At 49.5% G+C, this 20,578-nt stretch overlaps 1 long non-coding RNA gene across 1 annotated transcript in view; it reads right to left on the bottom strand.

Annotated features, from left to right (window-relative positions):
• Nucleotides 1–2,978: 2,978 nt before the first annotated feature.
• Nucleotides 2,979–20,578, bottom strand: part of LOC115948239 — a 45,502-nt gene continuing 27,902 nt past the window's right edge. The window contains exons 2-4 of the long non-coding RNA XR_004082084.1: nt 6,479–6,526; nt 5,364–5,628; nt 2,979–3,104 (exon numbers count right to left, since the gene is read on the bottom strand). This is a non-coding gene — a long non-coding RNA (uncharacterized LOC115948239). The remainder of the gene's footprint in view (nt 3,105–5,363; nt 5,629–6,478; nt 6,527–20,578) is intronic.

Genomic DNA, 20,578 nt, shown 5'->3' with positions numbered 1-20,578 from the left:
GCAGCGCTTCTTTTTCCTCCTTTTCCTGCCTTTTCCTCCTTTTCCTGCTTTCCCCCTAACGCAAAGGGCAGATCTGCTGCTCCCCGGTTTCCCAGGCGCTCCCACCCCTCCCGGCTGCACGGCAAGGCCTGCCAAGCCAAAGCCAGGGCAAGGAGAGTGGCTGCTCGTATTGTCACTGCACAGGCCCAGAAATGTGTCCCCATGAGGGAGGGCAGCCCAGGCACCCTCTCAGCACATCGAGCCAAGGGGATGAAAGGGGCTGCTGAGAAACGAACAGCAAAAACCAGCCATGGCAGCACCTTCCAGGGCCGGGAGCTGCTGACCCCCGAGCTGCAGCTGGGCCTGAGCTAATTTGAGAGAAAATAAACAGTCCTGAAAGTGCCACTTGCCCAGGCTTGGGATGAGATGAGCTCTAAGGAGCCTTAAACTCAAGCCATTCTGTGATTCCATAATTCTCTATAGCAGCAGGGAGCTGGGGGTGATGCAGAGACATCAACATCTCCTGGTCTCCTCCTAGATCCACAGAGCCCATCCTTCCAGCCCCGTTCTCCCTGCACCGGGTCACACAAGAACAAATGGCCCCTCAGAAGGGGAATTCCACAGCCAGGACAAGCTGCCCCTCAGAAGATGAATTTCACAGCTGCCCAAGCTGGTCTTCCCTGCTCGTTTGCCATGAACAAGCTGCTCTGGATATGCCAGGTGTTCCCAGTGCCATATGCAATGTCAACAGCATCCCCATGCCCCCATGGAAAACACCTCACTTAATCCATGGACGGTCTTTCTCTCCCACTATTGCTCCCAGCACTATCAACAGCATCATAGATTATCCTGAGTTGGAAGAGACTCACAAGAATCACTGAGACAAACTCCTGGCTCTGCACAGGACACCCCAAAAATCCCACCATGTACTTAATAATCACCATCATCAATAACAAAACATCAACAACAAAACAACAACAACAATAATAAAAGCAGCCCACAACAGGACTGTGGGCCCTGCCAGGTCCTGAGAGCCCCAACCCTCCCTCCGGGCACCCCTGCAAGGGTTAACAGCAGGGTTGATGCCCAGGAAAGGTGGAAGGTGCCCGCAGCAAAACAAGCAATGTTCCAGGATAGTTTTATCTGATCAATGCTATTAGACTGATAGATTGTTTGGGGAAGCTTTTTATCTCAGCCCTCACATCTGTTCTGCATTTGGAGGCAGCCTAAGAGGCTGGGGGTGCAGAGCAGGTGCTGCGAGTGTCTGGTGAACATTAGGGAACGTTCACTCAGAGGCTCCAGAGCTGCCAAAAAGTGCACTGATTGGACAGATGTTACTTCATTACTGTCAACTCGTCATCCTGGATGTTTTAAGGGAACAGTTGTCTGTTAAGGAAACACAGCTGTTACTAAGAAATTTGTTTTTCCTTTCCTTTTCTTGGCTGCAGGGCAGTGAAAAGCCCAAGGTACCTGGGCACCAGCAGAGCCCCTTTCTGGGCAGCTCCCTGTGGCCAAGGAAGGGGCACAGGACTGGAAGAACCTTACCTGGTCACCTGCCACCCCATTGCCCCGGGGCTGATCCTTGTTTAAACTCTTTTTTTTCTTACCTGATCTTCAGAATTCCCAGTGCTGGCACTGATGTTCCTGTTGAGGGGTTGCTGCTGGAGCTTTGCAATGGAGGTGGCTTTGACCTTTCTCCCATCCAGCTTCAGGGCAGATCTTCCAGAAATTATCCCCAAAGTATGATTTGTTTCAAGGAACTGCAGGGAGGAGAATTGGAGCACAGTTTGCCCCATGGAAAATGAGAATTCCCGCCTGGAGGGCAGGTGGATTGGATCTGGTTTATCTGATTGCATACCTTCCAAGAAAAGGGGTCTGTAGGCTTCCCTCTGGTGTTCAAGCTCTGTTTCATCCAGAAATACTCACTGGGAATGTCAAACCTGTGCCTTCCAAGGCAGCCTGGGGCAGGAGGATTCCTGTCTCATCCCACAGCAGCAGTGCTGGGAACACTCTGCAAAAAATGGGAACAGCCTTGGTGCACAGCCGATCTCCTGATCTCTGATCTCCTCTCGCAGTGAGGTTAAGGAGCAACCAGCTCTTCTCTGTCCTCTGGATGAGACTCAGGTACTTCACTGTGCCTGTGCCTCAGTCTCCTCTCTCCTTTGGACAGACTCCGGCCCACAAGAGTGTCAGGAGGGTGAATTATTTATCCCTGATGTCCTGTGGTGCTCTGGTGGGAGGCAGAGGTTGCTCTAAACCCTCAGTGGAGGAGAAGGTGGGTGATTCATGGATACACCAACAGCCCCTGGATCCACATAGCAGTGGAAATCTGCTGGAATAGCAGAAGCACTGACTGTCAGAGTCCTGCTTTTTGAGGGATCTAACCCAGAGCCAGGCTCATTTTGCTTTTCCCTGTCAATAAACCCCTGCAGCTGAGTGGGTAGGGAACGGTGCAGCTGATCCGAGCATCCCTCTGAGAGATCTCCAGAGCAGGATTCTGGAGCCACTGAGTTGTATCAGCTCAGGCAGCCTCTGATCAATTCTGAGTTCTCATCCTGCCATCAATTAGCACAATAACTGATTGCCCTGCCCCTGCCCAGCTCTATCCATATGTCTTCCCACAGACCCTTCTCCCTTATCGATTTTTACCCTCCAGCTTTTCCGCTTTGATCGATTCCAAGAGGAACGTGCAAATGAGGAGTCAAACATCTTTATGACCTGGGAACTTATCAAAGGAATTCACTGCTCCTAACAACCCCCTCCCGGTGCTGGGTAAGCATTTAACAGCCAATATGTGCTGGCAGGAGGAGCAGGCTGCTCATCCAGAGGGATGGAATAGATCTTTCTTTTGCCTCATCCCAGGGATGCAGGCTGGGAAAGAAGGTGGCTCCATTTGACACCTCTTTGGTTTTGTTTTCCCACAATCTCCAGCTCAGGTGCTGTTCTGGGGGGTTATGTGCCCATAAATCCCAAAAACCAAGGTTTTATCACTGGGGTGTCCTGCGAAGCTCCCAGGAATGGGTGGGATCCTGCTGCTCCCTGCTGTCGGGAGGGGCTGGAAGATGATCCTGAATATCAGCAACTGTGCTTCAAACACACCAGGAATCAGCCTCTGGAAGGAGATGCTGAAAGAGAGAAAACACCGATGGAAATATTGTGCAGTGCTTCCTCATAATGGAAACAGAGTAATGAAAATCATAGAATCATAAAATCACAGAATCATAAATCATAGAATCACAGGGTGGTTTGGGTTGGAAGGGACCTTTCAAGGTCATCTGGTCCAACCCCCTGCCATGAACAGGAACAGCTTCAACCTGAGCATCTACACAGATGAACCACTGAGTGCTTTGGTGGGATTCCAGTCTATGCCCAACTTCTCCTTGCCAAGCAAATCACGGGTTTAAAGGCTGCTGGGACTGATGGTTTTATAGAAATACAGACATTTTCATGGAGACAGAAAGCTACTGATTAAATGAATTAATTAAATCTCCTCTAAACCAAGACACAACCAGCCAAACCTGCCATGGGATCAGGTCCTGTCCCAACACAAGTCACCTTTCAAATGCGAACCTCAGCCAGGTCATGGCCTGGAGAATCCCTATCCTGGACCAAGGTCTCCTCCTACAAACAGGGAGAAACAGCCAGGAAAAGAATCCCAGCAGGCTTAGAATGAGAGCTCACAGCCCCCTCAAACTGCTCAAGATTTGCAAAACCACCAGGGACTGTTGATTTTTAGGAGTCCCCTGTGGTTTCCTATTGAAAATAAACAGGACACTGTGAGCCAGTGTTCCCCTCCAATCCTAAAAACTGAGAATTACCAGCCTGATGTTCTCTCCTACCCATGTCCCTGGAATGGCAGGCAAGGTGCTGCAGTACCTGAACACCAGGATTTCCTTGGCTTATTAATGTTAAATAAAAGTTGAAAGCTCTTTGCAGTTACAGCTGGAGCCAGAGACTTTGAGGAGGAATCTGCTGAAAATGAGTTTTATATACTGACTGGCTAAATGGATAATTAAACAAATAACAAAAGTGAAATGCAATTTTGTTCTACCTCCTGGGAACATTATTGTTAGTTTATTCTTTTTATCAAAAGACTTAAGAAAAAAAACCCAACAAAACAACAATGCAATTGAACAATATTGCTTTTGTAAACAATTTGAAAATCCAATAACTGTAAAACTTATGACATGTTATTAAAATGTCTTATTTTTTCCCCTACAAGTGAGAAAGCAATTCCAATCTCAGATGTTATAATTTAATTATACACTTTAGGTTCTAAAGATACCATAATTCTTAGCACTGAATACATTCCATTTAATGTCCTTCTGGCACGTTTGAGAGGCTCAGGCATTGCTGAGCACGTTGGTCCAGTCTCCCAAAATCTCTGCTCACTGGGTGCCTGGCTCTTCCCAGGGAGAGCAGGAGGCCACCACAGCTCCCCAGTGTTCCCCACACCTCACTGGGGACACACACACAGCCCTGGGGTGAAGGTTTTGGGGTTTCTCCTAAAACATCCTAGAGTCAGGCTGGGAAGCACCAGCAAAACAGTGCTGACTTCTGGTGCTGCCAACAAAAGATGGACATGGAAACGTTGGAGCACTTCCAGAGGAGGCCATGGGGTGATCAGGGCACTGGAGCACCTCCTTATGGAGACAGGCTGGGACAGTTGGGGCTGCTCAGCCTGGAGAAGGGAAGGTTTTGTGGAGACCCCACAGCCCCTTCCAGGATCTGAAGGGGCTACAGGGAAGCTGCAGAGGGGAAATTCATTAGGAACTGGAGTAACAGAAGAAGGGGTAGTGGGTTAACATTGCCAGAGGATAGGTTTTGATTAGATTTTGGGAAGAAATCCCTCCCTGTGAGGGTGGGCAGGCCCTGGCACAGGGTGCCCAGAGGAGCTGGGGCTGCCCCTGGATCCCTGGAAGTGTCCAAGGCCAGGTTGGACAGGGCTTGGAGCAGCCTGGGATAGTGCCCATGGCAGGGGATGGGATGTGATGATTTTTCAGGTCCTTTCCAACCCAAACCATTTTAGGATTCTGTGATGTGGGAACGGGGAGTGGAGGTGGTGATGAGCCCTGGCTCAGGTGGTGATGGGCCCTGGGTGGGGAAGCAGGACAGAGGACAGGAGAGCTCATCCAGGGCCACCCAAATTCCACAAGGCCAGGTCCCTGTCAGTGCTGCCACCATCCTTGACCTGGCTGTTCCCTGTCTGCCATCCCTCATCCCTCTCCCTTCCCACTCCCACTTGAGCAAAACCACAGATTTGAGGGTCTTCAGCAGGCCCCACCCCTGCAGCAAGAGAGTTCCCAACACAAGAACTAATTGAACAAAATTTAAATGCTAACAAATAAATAAAGGCAAGCTACAGTGAACTAGTAATAAGATACCTTTGGATGTTCATTATGCTGGATTTCCAGGCGGTTAAATAGTTTAATGCATTTCCCTTTGGTGTGCATATCAATCTCAGAGCCTGTCTGGAAGCTGTTTCCCATCCTCCCCAGTCCTGCAAAGTTTCTGGAAAATGCCTCGGTGGCACCAGCAGTGACTCCCACCAGGTAGGGGCTGTGATCCACTGACAGCAACAGCGTGGGGATAATTGATGGCAAGTGATTGCCAGCATGTGATGATTATCTCGTTGGGTTGTCTGCAAAACTATTAATGGCAATGAAAAGAATTCTTTTAATTAATCATTTCCTGTAAAAAAATGCATCAGAATAAAAAAAAAAAAAATCACGAAGCTGTTGCTAAAAATGGGTTGCTGGCAAAGGCTGCCACATGTTAGTGATGGAGCTGATGGTGTGGAAGAGGCAGCAGAGAGGCTAAAATGTACGTGGGTGCCAATTGTCATCCCTCCAAAGTTTGGAAATGTGGGAATGGACTGTTCTTGGGAATGGATTCACTTTAGGGGCTCCAAAATGAGCAGGATGATGAGGCCTGGGTGTCTGAGCCATGAAGCAAGAGCTTCTCTGCTTGGGGCTGAGCCCTCCCTGCCCCTCTCCTGTGGGAAGCAGGTTTAATGGGGAGCAGAGGGATGCTCCTCACTGCTCTGGGCTCCGTGGCAGCAGAGCCCATGGGATGGGGAGCACAGGCTGGTGTTGGCTGCTGCGCCCCACAGGTTATTCCTGCCCTGACCACAGAACCCCTTTGGTTTCTGGCCAAGCTCCAGGTTGCTCCCAGGACTCAGATTTCCACGCTGTGGTGGTCTCAGCCCAGATCCTGCTGCAGCAGAGCCCCCGTAGCTGCTCTCTGTGCCCCTGAGGCTCAGCCTTCAAGCCCCACAGCACCCTGTTCCCAACCCCAACTCTCCTGAGCCACAAACCCTGCCACACATTCCCTTGGAATGCTGCATCTCCATGCTGGTGCCACCTGGATGAGCCCCATCCCCAAGAGGCAGCACCACCCTGTATCCCCAGATGGCATTTGGGGGTTTGAAATGCCTGAAGGGCTCCTGATTCCCAAAAAAAAAAGGTTGTGATAAAGCATCTCCTAGGGATGAGCTCACCTTTAGCTGCTGCCAGGTTATGGGGTGTAAATCAGGGCAGAATCCGACCTTCAGAGAAAACAATGGGAAGAGAAAAAAAGAAATCAGGTAGGTGTTAAAAATAATCATAAGTAATCCCGACCAGAAAACCACACAAAACGTGTCACAAACCGAGAGCGTTTTAAGAATGCTGAAAGTTTCTAAAATTAATTTTCTTCATTTTACTTTATTAAAATTGCTTTCATTTATCTCCTGTGTTAAATATTTTATTTTTCCATATTAATGGCTGCAATTTCTACTGCAGCTTGTTTCTGTCATTAACACTGTACAAACTTAATATCATTAGTAGTTTTTTCCCTTAATTATGTGAGTGGAGAAGAAAAACATCAAAGTTTCCGTGAAATTGGAATAGTATATCTAAATTGCCTCATGTTTATTTTAACATTAACAGTAAATGAAGCTAATGGGCTTTTATATTATTAAAAGCAGCCATTTGTGTCCTGCCTGTTGTAATATATAGCAAAGCTTTAAAAGATGTTAAATAATTAGTTATTTAATAGGGATGCGCAAAATAGATCAAACAAAAGGCAAACTTCCTGCAAGCAGCAACTTCGGATCAAACCAGGGTCCCTTTGTGATGCCTCAGAATTGGGATTTTCCGTCACACAGCTCGTGTCCCGCTGTTATTCTGATTGCTTTCATCCCCTGCAGGCCAGAGGCACAGCGGAGCCGTGTGCCCGGGGGCAACAGAACGGTGGCATCATGGGGTGATGGCATCAATGGCAGTGATGGCATCGATGGGGTGATGGCATCGATGGCAGTGATGGCATCGATGGAGTGATGGCATCAATGGCAGTGATGGCACCAGGAGCAGCTCCTGCCCACACCAGGCCTCCCAGGACAGCAGTGACCGTCCCTCATCCCTGGAAAAGGCTCCTCCACTTCAGGAGGTGAAGGGGAAGATGCCACAGGAATCCCACAGGTTTTCCAAGGGCAGCCTCAAGCTCTGGGGGTGCTTGGTGTCTCCAAGCAAGGCAGCGCTTGCCAACCATAATCCAGGAGTTATCTACTCCAAAATTCCCCTTCATAAAGGCATTTTCCCTTGCTGGGAAAATCCTCCCCTGGTGTGAGCAGCAAACATCAGCTGCAGGAGCACGGATGTACCGAGGAGCAGCAGCAGCTCCCTCCATCCCCACTCCCTTGGATGAACCTCTGGATTTCAGCACAAGACAAGCTCCAGAGCAAGCTGCCAGTGTGTGGCCAAATCACAACATTTTAAGCCAATATTTGGCTACTTGGGCCGTCTGTCTAATGGGGAGGAACTGCAGGATCAGCACTGCTGTCCTGGGTTCCCACAAGGCAGCAGAAGCTCCATTCCCTTATCACCTGTGATGGCACAGGATGATAATTAAACACCTCCTGGTGTCACCTCCCACCCCTCACACTCACACTTCAGCACTTTAAACTCACCATTAACAGCCTTTATCTCCCTTTCCCATTTTTTTTCTGTGCTGGAGAGATGGATGGGCTTAAATCACCTCCAGAGAGAAGGGGTGTGCAAATGAGAGCACTTCTCTCTTCCAGCCTATTACTGCTGTTAAAAATGTGCCTGGAATTAATAATAATAACAAACTGCTGCAGCTTAAATAAAATCAATAACAAATGGCAGATTAGCAGAAGGCCTGGGGAAAAGGCTGGAAGAAGGGAGGGAGGACACAGGGAGGGGAGCACACCTGGGAATAACAGAAAGCCCCGGTGCTCCCTGGATTAATTTAAGAAAGAATTGACTCCCAGGGGTTATTTTTAGTTTGCTGCTCATCTCAAAGCATCTTCCCAAGGGTTTTTTGAGCATCAAACCACCCCCAGCCCCAGCCTCCAGTGTAACTCCAGCCCTGGCAGGAGAAGCAATGCTATTTCCTGTGCCTTGGGGAGATGGAAAACTGTCAGGATAGGGATCACTCTGCCTCTCTGCAACATGGGCTGCACATGTAGGGCTGGGAGAAAATAAATAAACTGGCCCTGTACTGCAAGCCACAGGAATCTGTCATGTGAGGAGGAGTGGAGAGGGGAGAAATCACCGTGTGGTTGTCAATCCCATCAAGGAAAAGTAGTTCACACCAGCAGAGCGTGAGTTTGCACCCGGCTGAAGGGCCCAGTTGCTCTTTCATCACTCACAGGCACACGGCTGGACTGGAGAGAGGAGCCCCAGAAGGCAAACACAGCTTGGACAAACCAGTCCAGCAGAGGAGAGAGCTGGGGAATCGCTGCAGAGAGAGGAGGGGCTGTGCCAAGTGGTTTTGCTGTAGGGCAAGGAGGGAGTGGGAGAAAAGAGGAATTGTTTAGGGAGAGATGAGGTTTCTCTAAAACTTCCAGATTTGGGATGACACCACACTTGGAGCTCACAAGCCAAAGAGTTCTCTGAGCCTTTTGCCCTGCCTGGAGTGCATCAGGGATGCCATGGCCTCCCTCCCTGTGAGCCAGGTCACACTGCTGAGGCCCAAACTTCAACCCCAGGGACCTCCAGCAGCCAAGGAGACCCCAGGAGCAAAAGGACAAGCCATCACTGCTGGTGTGAAGCAACTCTGAGCATCCTGCTCTAGGGCAAGATGTCCCTGCCCTTGGCAGGGCTTGGAATGAGGTGAGCTTTAAGGTTCCTTCCCACCCAAGCCATTCCATGATTATGACCTGCTCCTGTTCCCAGCTGCAATTCTGGGGAGGTTCTGCACCTCCAGCAGCATCCCTGCTCTGCACCCTCTCCATCCCACACCGGGAACCACCGTTCCCTCATCCAAGGCAGCGGTGTCCAAGAGGCCACTGCAGGAGGGCAGATTTGTCCCACTCTGTCCCACACCTCTGGGCAGGAGACATGGGAGGAGCGTGGCCCAGTGGCCAAGGGAGAATAATTACAGGGAAGTGGCAGCTTTCCTTCTGCTTAACTTGCTTTGGAAGGAACAGTTGGGGGTACTACAGAAACTAATGTAAGGTAATGTAATCATTTACAGAAGATTTGTGGTAAATGAATGTTTGGCCTCGGTCCAGGCGTGCAGCCAGGGCTCATTAGGCCCGAGGAGATGGCGGGGAGAGCTTTCCACGGCCGCTGTTTGTCTTTCATTTCATCTCTGTCTGACCCTCCTGACCTCGCCCAAGCCGCCCAGGACTTGGCTTTTCCAGGGCCGGGTTTCAAAGGGGATTTCAGAGGGCAGCTCTGCAAAGGCTCCTTGTGCCCAGCCCTTGGCACGGGAACGAGCCACAGCTCTCCCAAACTCTGCCGCTTTAGGGAAGAACTGATTTTTTTTTTTTATGATTATTATTTTTTTTTTCCACATGAAAACAGCAGCGAGGGCCCTGGGATAGGGTAACTTAGCAACTCCACCGCAGGGATTAGGAAAATTGACTCCAGACCAAACTAAAACAGCAGAGTTTCCTGTTTTGAGCCACTCTGGACTATATTAAAATTATTTATGAAAAGAGTAAGAAGGAGGGGAAGGATGGGGAGCTGGGGCTGCTGCTGGGGGAGATGAGCCTGGGGGGATTTTTTTCATCCCACTACTGAGCTCACAGCAGAGACTGGAGGAATATCAGGGGATGCTGAGCAGGGGCTCAGCATCAGGACCAGGGGTCACCTGCCCATGCAAAGGTTGGGCCAGCAAATCTCTCCCTCCAAACCAGTTAGAAAAACCCTGGGAAGCATCCCAGCACTGCTGTGTGGGGCAGATCCACCCACGTGGTGAAGGAGGGGAGATTGGATGGGTCTGAGTTTCTGGGATAAAATGGATGGAGCCTGTGAGCAAACACTGTCCCTTATGCGGCAGCATTGAACCAGGGGCTGCAGGAATGGGGCCACAGAGATTTTGAGGGAACTTATGCACTTTCTTTGGCTGTTGCCATCCCAGATCCCTGGAGATGTGCAGGGAGAGCTGAGGCTTGAGCCCTCCCAGCTGCAGTTGTGTCTGGGAACCCCAGAAGATCCCAGAATCTCAGAATGCCAGAAAGGTTTAGTTGGAAAGGATATTAAAGGGACACCTTCCACTATCCCAGGTTGCTCCAAGCCCCAGTGCCCAACCTGGCCTTGGACACTTCCAGGGATGGGGCATGTAGGGATGCCCACCAATGGAGTCTGTTTGCTCCCAGATTTTCCCTGCAGGAAATTGTTCTTGCACTCCTCCCACGGTGCCCCTGTGGTCAGGATGTGGCAGCTCTGTCTTTTTGGCACTGCTTTTTTTTTTATTGTTAGAGATTTCAAAGAGCAGCTCTTGTTGAAGGCTTTTTTTTTTGGGAAATGAAATTGAGCAAGAAGCAGTTCTGGTTTCAAACTTCCCAAGGGGGGGAATAATCCCCAAGGAGACCTACAGGCAACAAAAACCTTCCTTAAAATGATCAGATGGTTTGAACCAGGAATGTCCATGTCCCAAACCTTCCTGTGAGCCACAGGAGCCTCTCCAGAGTAACTTAAAGATGGTGACTGTGCTGGAGAGCCCCACAGAGGAGAAATTAGCTGGAAAATGTCACAGCACATTGGTTAAAGTGGGCAGAGGACCTTCCCTGCATGGTCAGAGCCCACAGATCCCTGCTGGAGTATCCAAAGCCAGGCTGGACACTGGGGCTTGGAGGCCCCTGGGACAGTGGGAGGTGTCCCTGCCACGGCAGGGGTGGGATGGGATGGGCTTTAAGGTCCCTTCCAACCCAAACCATTCCAGGATTCCATGATTTGTATCCCAAAGGAACCACGCCTCAGACGTGCAAGAAGCAAATTCAAAAGGCAGAGAAAAAGTCCCTTGTCAGAGCCCAGCTCTCCTGCCATTTATCTTCTAGTCCTTAAGACATATTAAAATAGATTTAAAAGGACTTCCAAGGTTTTTTTTCTCTTTAAGGAACACATTAGTGGCTTTTGTTTTAATTAAAATAGGTATTGAAATCCTCCACAAAGCTTCAGTGGAATTGTTACAGACTGCAGTTTCCTTACGTGCAGTGCAGCCAAAATATACTGTAGTTGTTATCTTGCAACAAGGCAGAAGCCTTATTAATTTAGTTCAATCAAATCAAAGCTGCTTTAATTTACAAAGCAATAAAATCTGCAAGCATCACTTTAGATCAAAGAACTAAAAACAGCCTAAACACAAGTGGAATGTTTATTTTGTACAATGGTCCATAACTGCATTTATGTGATTTAAAAGCTTTTTGAAGCATGTGATAATATTACATGCATATAGAATTGTGTCCTTGTTGTGGATCATTACTCCCCACAGAGACCAAAAAGCATTTGCTGTTCAACTCCTACCTAAAATATTTCCTTTTACATTATTTTTTCCCCCTTGCCTTAAATGGGATCTCTATGGTAATTTTTTTTTTTGCGGGGTTGTGATGCAAAATCATTTACTGAAAGGGATGGGGATGCTGGATGGCATAAAGAAAACTCAGCCAGTTTTTCAACTTTCAGTGAAGGGGATATTTAAGATTTCCAGAGATTTCACTCAACCTTTAGCAGCCCAACCTCACCACGGCTGTGAGGGGGAGCCCAACACCAAACAAAAAGCAAATTACACTGTGGTGGGGCCAAATTCCATCCTCCTATGGATCTCAGCCATATCTGGATGAGGTTCAGGAGCAATGGGGAGAGCGGGGTGGTCCCATCCTGCTGGGGTGTGCCCGAGGTGCTCCCGGTGTTCCAAGGGGACAGCCCAGTGTGGCCACCAAAAAAGGACCAGAAGGAGCCCCGTGATTTTGGGTTTCAGCCGGGTGTCTGTAAATAATCCGGTGCAACAATGCCCCCTCTGCTGTACTCGGCAAGGAATGAAGAGTATTTGCCCGGTAACAAAGGAATTTAATGGGTTGGGAAATTACTGTCCTTCGAGCATCCAGCTTTTGAGAAATCCCCACCAAGTGCTGCAAAACTCAGTGCTGGTTCTCCCCTAACCCCGAAATCCTTCCAGAGTTGTGGGCAGGAGGGATCTCTGGAGCACTGAGCGAGCCACCCCAGCAGCCTGGCAGCGTTTGCCAGCATTGTTTGTAACACCAGTGCAGCAATTTCTCCCTGTTGCATATTTTTGTAGATTTGGGACTATTTCTGCCAGAGCTTCTTGGATAATGCTTCAAACCAACAGCCCCGATGGTTCAGAACCCAAACCCAGAACTAAACATTTTCTCCTTCTTCTTTCCCTTGATGTTTTCCCCAGACCAAGAGATGGTGGCAAAAATAGGGACTGCCACGAAAAAGAGTTGAAATCCAGACCTGAGTGTTTATATATAAAAAAAAAGAGCACTGAGAAAATCAATTGCAGTCGAACGATGGAAAACTCATGGAACTGCCATGGCTTTCTAAGAAAAAATCCAACTCAGCCAGAGTCCTGTGTGCCATGGCTGGCTTTGTGAGCTGTAACTCAGCCTGCCAGAGCTGGAAGAAAGGAGAATGTACAACTGAAAAGTGCTTTTTAGCGTTTTTTAGCAAAGTTCGGTGTTTTTGAGAACTGTTCCCGACTACCCCGACCAGACCCGGAGCTCCAACGTGCTGGTCCCTGGCTTTTGTGCCGCCCTCCCTCGCTGGCATCCCCACGGCAGAAAAAGCCAATTAAGCCAACTGGATTTTTTTAAATTTTAGAGTCACTGTAAATAATCTGGAGCATGAGTTACGCGACGAGGGCGGCAGTAATTGCCGGCTTCTTCACTTTTTATTAGCGGCAGCACCCTGGGAGCTGTTTTATTGCCCCGTTCGGCTGGGAACGAGCCCGGCCGGGCAGCCCTTCCCTCCCTAAATCTGCCCGCAGGACCGGGCTCTCCGCGGGCTGCGTTCACCTGGCTGTCATCGCTGCTGTCCCCACCCCAGCGGTGATTTAAGCACCTCAGGCCTCGAGCTCTGTATTTTCCCTGAGCCCTGCAGATCTCTGGGCATTTCCATCGCATTTCTCCCATACACTGACCCGGAGCGCTGCTCCTGCCGCGGATCCAGCCTGGCTGCGATCCCCCACCGCAGGATTGCATCCCGCAATGCCGGCTCCCTCCCATTCAAACCCAAAGCCAACCCAACCCCTTCATTTACCCCTCCCGCTTTGGCTGAGGGGTCAATGAGCCGCCAGCACCACCCTGGTGTGAAAGCAGAGGAGCATCCCCTGCCGCACCTGCCCTGCCTGCTCCCCTCCACCCCGTGCCAGCGTTTGCACCAGGAAAAAACTCCTCCCGTCACGGTGGCCAGATGTAAATGCCAGAAAACGACACTCTGCGTGCAAGTACCCAGTTGTTTACAACACTCAACCTCGTCCTGGTCCGCTACCTATTAATGAAAGCAGGAGCATCTCCTCCCTCCCCCTGGCCGCCCTTGACTCCGCTCCTCTCCTGGAAGATGGCTTTATAAAGGAGAGGAAACTTGCATGGCAGCAGATGGCAGATAAGTAGGAATGGTAAATAGTTTTAATTACTGCATAATGTAAGTGAGACAATAAAGGGGAGAGAGTGGGAACAAGCTGCTGCCATGGCAGCCCTGGAACTGTTGCGGGACCCAATTTGTCTGGGAGGCAGCATGTGCTGCTCGGAGTCTTAGGAGGGCTTTAAAAGAGAGCGCCGAAAAATATTAATTGCACGGCTCATCTGCCCATCCATCTTCACAACCGAGTCACACGCTTCCTTAATTTCAGGGGAATCGTTTTCAAATGGGAATCATGCAAATGAGTATTTTAGCTATTCATTTGTTTTACTGCAAGCGCTTTGTGAGCAAATGGCCTACAGCTTGCAATGAATTAAAAGACACGGGCACTGGAGACCGATTTTTAATACAAAGTCTTGACACAGAGACGACCCCGACCGGCAACACAGAAAATGTTGGCATAGCAACTTTGGGCATTTTCATGCAAATTGGCTCCTGTATAGATGATACCAATGCAATGTTTTCCTTCAACTAATCATCATAAAATTAGTTTCACTATATTTAAATGCTCCTACTTAATGCATTATATCCATATGCATGAAATTGCCTCAGCTAATGCAGTACATAAAATGCCAAAGATACAATGAATAGCCAAATTGCAAACAGTTATGTTATCTCCCATAAAAACTCCTTTTTTCCTTATTGAATGTGTGGGCCCCAGAGGCATCTATCACAAATTGCTATTAATGCACACACACACACACACACACAGAGGAGCATGCACCCACACACTAAACACCTACATTTAAGTAACACTGAGGCTGTTAAGCAACCCAAGACAAGCCCAAAATCTAAATTCAGGCTTTGTGCTGTCTGCATCCTGTGTGGCTATGTGTTTGTGAACCTGCTGCTTATCAGAACCTGAAGTTCTATTATTATAAACACAGTTTTCTGAACTTCAAGAAATCACATTTGGCATGAAACTACCCCTGTGTTCCATCCCAGTGCTTCTTGCAATGCTCAGGTGGCTGAGAGGCAAGGGAGGAATTGCTGCTGAATTTCCTTGCCTTTGATGATTTCATCCCAAATTCTGCTGCTAAACTGCACTTAGGGGCTTTTAAAAAAATACAAATTTATTTTTTATACCTAGACAACAGTGATTGAAGGACAGATTTGTCCTGCACATGTCTTTGTTTAACATTTGCTCTTCAGTTTGGGACAGAATCTGCCAACAGAGGAATTCCCAGAGACTTCCCAAGGGGCTCCTGGATGTCTGCAAACAAGAGATGCTCCTCTCTGTGGAGGGTTCTGTGCACCAGACAAGGTTTGCAGTGTCAGCCAGGACAGACTGCCAGCATATTTAGTCTGTCTAAAACACTGGGGACAATAAATCACGAGGAAAACTTTACATCCTGCTAAGTGCTGCCGGGGGAGTTGTGCCTTTGGAAGCACTCAGCCATTCATCTCCTCCTCCAGCAGAAAATCCCGAGGGAAATGAGGAAGAAATCTCTGTCCCACCTAGGAGAGGTTTGGGGTGGATCTCTGGCTTCTGTGTCACCGTGGAAGGGACAAAGGGGACCATCACACTGGTGTCAGGGCCTGACATCTCCCTGCTCCCTGAGTACAAAAAAAGTGCAAAAGAGGAGCAGAGCCAGAGTCCCACAGCTGGGAAGATCCCAAAGGAGCAAATCCAGTATCTACGCTCAATATTGTGCATCCTCCTCATCACAAAACATCTGTCTGGTGGCATATTTTAGTTTCTCTGTGTTATTCTATAGAATCAGGGCCCAGTGCATTTCAGGAAATATAAATTTTCATGGAGTCAGTTTGAATGCTGTAAATATGGGTGGTCCCAAGCCAGCAGCAAAGAGCTGTTCAGAGCCTTTTAGGAAATGTCCAATTGTTGAACAACTCATCTGATTATGAAATCATAAAATCATGGAATATTTGGGTTGGAAAGGACCTTGAAGTTCATCCAGCCCCAGCCCTGCCATGGGCAAGGACACCTTTCCCTATCCCAGGCTGCTCCAAGCCCCATCCAGCCTGGCCTTGGGCACTGCCAGGGATCCAGGGGCAGCCACAGCTGCTCTGGGAATTCCAGCCCAGCCCTCCCCACGCTCACAAGGAGGAATTCCTTCCCAAGATCCCATCCATCCCTGTCCTGTGGCAGTGGAAAGCCATTCCCTGTGTCCTGTCCCTCCATCCCTTGTCCCCAACCCCTCTCCAACTCTCCTAGGGCACTGGAAGGCCGCTGTAAATTCTGGAATTCCCTCTGTGTGCATCTCCTCAGTGGTTTGGTGCCACTGCATGGAGATAAACCACCTTCACCTCATCACTCAAGGACTAATTGCAAGATGATTTAATTAAAGTATACCTCTCCTTCCCCCAAGTTAGTTGTATTTCATATTGCTCTAGTAGGAGTAATTTGCAGAAATTAAGCATTGCATGTTGCTGGAATGGTACAGGTGCAGTGGATGAATAAAAAGCCCTTCCTGCAGCAGCAGCAGGCAGTGCCACCAGAGCTCAGTGAAATATCTGTAATGACTCATTAATTCAGCAAATGCTGCACTTTGCAGCAAACATTCAAATTAGCCACAAAGAGGCTGTTTTTAAAACTTGTAGGTTATTCATAATTGCTCAATGAGCACTTCATGCAAATGTATTTTAGCCCGTTGGGCAAAGTGTTGCCTTTGAATATTTCCTGCAGAACGCACAATTAGCCCCAAGAATTTATGACATCATGAGAGTTTGAAGGCCAAGAGCAGGATGAGGAGAGGAAGAACATGGACAAAGGAACACTGAGAGCTCTTTAGGGGAGCAGGAAGAGGCACAGACTCAGGATAAACCAAGTTTTGGCCCTGCAATTGGGAAGAAATGACTTTGTGGCTGCTGTCACACACAAGTGGCCTGGGGATGCTCCTGATTTACACATCCACAGACCTGTGCACAGCTACATTTGCCACATATTAAACACTCCAACAACTCCAGCACCCATGAGGAAGAGGGAGAGGGGAAATGATTCCTTGTGGGAGCCACAGCACATCCCACTTGCACCATCCCCTGCTGACTGACAGCCATGGCACGGGGGAAATCATCCCAACATTTACAGCTCTGCTTTCTGCCAGGCCCAACAATTTTTCAAGCTGTTAATTCTCTTCATCTCACGACTCACAAGTGCCTCCCAGATATTGGCAATCATAATTTTTATTGCCAGTTATTGTGAGAGTGGAGTTGTGTTTGTCTCCATGTCACCCCGGAGAGCCACGTGGCAGTGAGGACACGTGGGGGGCACAGCAGGGTGGGGGGAGCTGCCACTGCTCTCAGGGCTGAGCCTCTGGCACAGCCCTGGTGGCACTGCCAGCGTCACCTGCCAGCCCTCCACTCTGTGCAGGTGGGCAGGGGTGGGTGGGAGCTCTCATTCCATGGAGCAGGGAAGGGCTGCTGGCACTTTGGAGGATTTCCCAGTCCCTGTGTGCCCCTCACAGCTCATGAGGGGCACAGGAGGAGCTTTGCCCTTCACTGACACCTCCTCCTTGCTCCCTGTCTGACACAACATTAATTCCTTTCCCTTCTGCTCACATGTGACAATGGATCTTTAAAGGCCACACAAATTAGAGCTGAATTTTGCTGAAAGACCAAAGAGAGCATTTCTTTGATTTGATATAAACCACGTTTTGTCTGCAGGCTGCACCAAGTCAGAGAGCTTGGCAGGCACCCTTGCAAACCAAATTAAATCCTGACACAGGCTCAGGAGAGGCTGGAACCCCACAAACCCAGGAGCAGGGTGCCCAGTCCCACAGCCAGCCCAGGCAGATTCCCTGCTCCAGGCAGGCATTTCTGAATGTGTGAATATTTCTGCATTCCCAAGCACTTGATGTGTGAGCACTTCACAGCTTCCATTCTGTACAGCTGGGAATGTGTAATTTTCCAGACCCTCCTGACTGTGGGCTGGGGCACCAGCTCTGCAATCCACACAATGAATGTGCCACTGCCACTTGAAGTAGGGAAGGAATGACATTTTGGGGAGATTTGACACGAAGAGGGTCACTTTCTGTAAGATCTGTGTTTCCCTGGCTGGGGAAAGCATCTCTGCCCTGAAATGTGCTGGTCAGGCTCTGCCATTAGAATCAGGGCAATGGGAGGGGAAGGAGCCTAGGAAGGGAGGTGCTGCAGGTGAAGATTGAGACCCTGAGCTCTTCCCACCCACGTCCCCACCAAGGGCTACCCAAGAGGCCCTGGGTGGTTTCCTCCTGCAAAGCCTCTTTCTCCATAGGCAAAACCAAGTAAAACTGAGCCAAGGCTCTCCCTCCCACCGCTCTGTTCTCCAGCCCAGGTGACAGGAACGGGCCAGCTCCCAGCAAGGCCTCTCTGTCACTCACTTAAAGCATAATTTGATATCTAGTAGCTCATTAATCTATTTTTTTTATTCCCCCTCTCTGCCCCCCCGCCCCCCCCAGATAGGGAGCGCTTCTGCTTCTCCTCAGCTAAATAACTCAGGTCATAAAAGGTAATACCATGGGTAGCAGAATGTAAACAAACACATTCTACCTCAATAAACATGCTAATTTCCAGCTCTAATATTCACAAGTAAAATATCCATCACACAGCCCCTATTTGGCAAAGGCAGCAGCCCTCATCAGTCAATGAAGTAGGCTCCTGCCAGTTCACTGCGGGAGGCAAATAGTACAACTTAACTCACTTGATGATGCCCTTGGGGGGAAAACATGAGCCTCATAAATGAGTCTGGAAATGTGATAAAAGGATAATCTTGCATAAATGAGCCTAGATCATCATTACCTGCACAAACACGAGGTTGTTTGAACGATGTGGCCACGTTTGGTGGAAATGAAGGCAGGGAGGAAGCGCTGCCCTGGTCTGGGAGGTGCTGGGGATGGAGGAGTGGGGGTGTTCCCCTGGATCCAGGGATGGAGGAGCAGGGATGTTCCCCTGGATCGAGGGATGGAGGAATGGGGGGTTCCTCTGGATCCAGGGATGGAGGAGCAGGGATGTTCCCCTGGATCGAGGGATGGAGGAATGGGGGGTTCCTCTGGATCCAGGGATGGAGGAGCAGGGATGTTCCCCTGGATCGAGGGATGGAGGAATGGGGGGTTCCTCTGGATCCAGGGATGGAGGAGCAGGGATGTTCCCCTGGATCGAGGGATGGAGGAATGGGGGGTTCCTCTGGATCCAGGGATGGAGGAGCAGGGATGTTCCCCTGGATCGAGGGATGGAGGAATGGGGGGTTCCTCTGGATCCAGGGATGGAGGAGCAGGGATGTTCCCCTGGATCGAGGGATGGAGGAATGGGGGGTTCCTCTGGATCCAGGGATGGAGGAGCAGGGATGTTCCCCTGGATCGAGGGATGGAGGAATGGGGGGTTCCTCTGGATCCAGGGATGGAGGAGCAGGGATGTTCCCCTGGATCGAGGGATGGAGGAATGGGGTGTTCCTCTGGATCCAGGGCACAGCTCCATCCCCCCCAGCCTGGCAGCTGCTGCTGAGGGGCAGGGCTTGGATCTGGGGCTGAGACCCTCTGGGTGTGTTCCTTGAGGAACCTTGAGGCTCCTGTGGGGTCAGACCAGGCTCCTCCTGGCTCTTGCATTTGCAGCCACAATCCCCCCTTTAATTACACGATGCACTAAAGGCCACAACACTTGAGAAACTCAGAGCTCCTTAGAAATGAGATGCAGGATTATAAATTAGCCCCTATTTCCTGAAGAGTCACACCTTTCAATTTAAAAACCCAAATTTGCAACTGGGAAAAGCCAGGACACCTCGTGTGGAGCTGCTTTCACTCCAAACTGAGGGATCTGAGACAACTTGGAGAAGCTGAGAAACTTCAGTGAGCACCACCATGGGAAAATATTGGGAAATACTCTGGGTTAGCTCAAACCCCAAGGAAGAAGATGGAGCAGCTGCTTAGGGGTTAAATCTATTTTTGTTAAGTGGCTATTTGGACTTGTGGAAAGAAGAAAAAGAAAGAAAAAAGAAAGAAATCAATAAAATAGAGGAGCAGAAGTCAGTTGCAAGTCTTGGCTGAGAAACGAGATGGCCGTGCCAAAAAGTGACACATTTAAGCCGGTGTGTAATTTTGATCTCTGTGTTTAAAATACTTTTTGTAAATGGAGGGTTTGAACGGGGCAGAGGGAGGGAGGAACACTGAAAACTCACATTTCTAATCACGACAAGCCCAGGCTGCAAAATGTCCTGGCTGAAAGGAGGGCTGAAATAAGAGGGGGTGGAAAAGGTGACTCACTGGTGCTGAAGGATGGGGTGAAATGCTGACAGAGGTGTCCCGAGGAGCTGTGAGCAGCTGGGACAGCCCCCAGGGGCTGGGGGTGACCTGCACAAGAGCTGTGGGTGCTGCTGGAGGGGCTTCAGGAACCCTGGGGCGGATCCTTCTATCCCAAGTGCTCCGTGCATGGAGTTCATGGCCATGGGATGAGGATCCCGGAGGGCACCATAACACAGAGCCAGGCAGAGAGAAACCACAGATCCCCTCCTTGGTGGTGAGGATGATGATGATGATGAGCTGCAGGGAGCCACCAACACAACGCTCTTTTGGGTCATTCACAGGAAAAAATGAGGTTTTCCCCCTGCATTCCCTGAGGTTGCCATGCCAACAGCACCAGCATGGATGGGGCTGCTGTCCCATCCCATCCAGCCACAGGCAGGGTGGGTGACACCAGACCCTCACATGGTGACAGAGACCTGGAGCAACCTCAGGGCAACTACTGAGAGTTTTTTAATAAGAAGAAACTGCAATATG

The sequence above is a fragment of the Geospiza fortis genome, unplaced genomic scaffold (assembly GCF_000277835.1).
Source record: "Geospiza fortis unplaced genomic scaffold, GeoFor_1.0 scaffold2, whole genome shotgun sequence".
Lineage (NCBI taxonomy): Eukaryota > Metazoa > Chordata > Aves > Passeriformes > Thraupidae > Geospiza > Geospiza fortis.
This window is presented reverse-complemented; position numbering and strand designations above follow the sequence as displayed.